Source organism: Lolium rigidum, chromosome 1 (genome assembly GCF_022539505.1).
Source record: "Lolium rigidum isolate FL_2022 chromosome 1, APGP_CSIRO_Lrig_0.1, whole genome shotgun sequence".
NCBI lineage: Eukaryota > Viridiplantae > Streptophyta > Magnoliopsida > Poales > Poaceae > Lolium > Lolium rigidum.
The window spans coordinates 41894949-41897087 of record NC_061508.1 but is presented as its reverse complement, the minus strand read 5'-3'; positions in this window follow the sequence as shown (position 1 = coordinate 41897087).

Genomic DNA, 2139 nt, shown 5'->3' with positions numbered 1-2139 from the left:
TTCGTGATCTTGTTTCGTATATGCTTGATCTGATCTATCGCACCATGCCAACATGGGTACGCTCTAGTTAGACTAGGCGGGAGGCGAAGAAATAGTACACGAAGCTGCAGACTAAGTTAGAAATCGCGGCCCTCTGGCACTAGCTCACTGTCGCGGTCAATGTTTGAAAACGGAGGCCACCGTCGGCTGACTTTTGCATACCCAGCTCAGCCACTTCTGCCACCCCAGCTCCCAGATGTTACAGGACACGATCGCTTCGCCACGCCACATACACACATGTAGCAGCGGCACGCAAGCCAGGTAAATGGAAGACTTTTGGTGCTGAGCCTTGTCCAGATGCGGTTGTACGCACGCAGAGGTAGTGAAGCTGACTGTGCCCGTGTTCTTTACACGAGCTGGCCGGTGCCTTCCTGCAAGTGCAAAGATGGAGAAAATCGGCGCTCTGTGAATCACAGAAATATGTGATCCGACTGCTGAGGACCGTCGCTGCTACTTTCTCTGTTCATGACAGATCGGTTGCCACAAACAGCTGCAGGCAGCGTCATTTCAGCCGGCGACCGAGGAAAGATAGAGCCGTGGCCACACGATAACCAGGAAGTGTTTGCCGAACTGAACAGATCACGTACGGTTCCTGCCGCGAAAAATGTCAAATAATTCTTTTTAAAACGGGGCCAAAGGCTTCCCCCAGTCGAGAGTGTTTCACGTGTAAATAAAAGCTGCAAGGTTATACCAAATATTTTATTGTCCGGTATTAATTCACTCATGCGCTTAGGCACCGCCATAACCCAAATTCCTGCCTCTTGCTTGATCTTAGCCAAAAGGATTGAAGGCGGTGCGTGTATGTTGGTGAAGGGTCGTGCATTTCGCTCATTTCAAATTTCTCAAAAACTGAGAATTGTAAGGAAGACTAGATCTTTAATTTTCTTCTTTGTCATAGAAATCCACCAATCGTTGGTGACACTACTAGAAAAAGGTTTAGCCGTAGAATGTGCTGGAATTTGGGGCATCTGGCCTTTGGCCCATGGCCCATTATCAAATTCTAAAACTCACATGACCCATTTCAATAATCAGTGGCAGCACTAGTGGGAGCTAAAGTTTAGTCCCACATTGCTAGTTGGGAGAGAGTTGGAGTGGTATATAAGGTGGGCTGTTCCAGTCCTAGTAAGTGAGTGAGAAGAGAGAGAACCCTCGCGCACTCCTCCTCCTCCGCCGTCCGCCTCGCCTCGTCACGACACGGGTTGCGGGAATCTCGCCGAGCCGAGCTTATCTTTTTGCTTTTTGCTGTTTGGAAAATGAATTGTGTAATCCATTTCGAGTCATTAACGGACGCGTTACTCAGCCGTTTTGCCTTCGGTTTTTTCTGGATCGTGGCTGTGCCGACTCGGACGTGGGCTGCGCCCCACGACCTTCCCGAACCGCACTATATAAGCGCGGACTCCAACCCTAGTCTGTACCAGACGCATACGCTACTACCTGTTTCCAGTTCATTGCGCCGTCGCCTTCGTCTTCCTCATCCCGTCCGTCGGCGTGCACCGACCGCCGGGACGATGAGGCCTCCGGAACCCTGCCTCTCGTGAACCCGTACGGGTGAGGGGCAATCGGGTTTTGGGGAGCGCTCCGGCGCGACTATTGGCATCACGACATCGTTATCGGACGACGAGTTCCTCCACACCGACAACTTCTTCCCGGACCTCAGCGACTTCTTCGGCAACCTCAACATGGGCGACAACGACGCTGCTGTAAAGTATGTGATCTTGTCGTCTCTCTTTCAGTTTCTGTTAGAGTTTCTTCTTCTAGTTTGTGTGGTAGATGCGATCAGTTTATCTTGTTTAGATGTGATCTGTTCATCTACCTTACTAGTCTGCATGATTAGTTTATTTGTTATTTTCGTAGTCATGATTTATCATTTACTTGTACGGATTATTTCATATGGATATTTGCTTATATATTCAACAATCCAAAAACCTGATTTTAGGCAAATCAATTCAAGCAGCGTTGCTGCCGCTACTCGACCTCCCCTCTTTGATGGTATGCATTACAAGAGGTGGCGCACAAAGGCAGTTCTGTGGTTTACAAACCTAGGTTGTTTTAGCGCCACAGATGCTAGACCTGAGGGGCCTCTCTGCGAGAGGAGCGAGG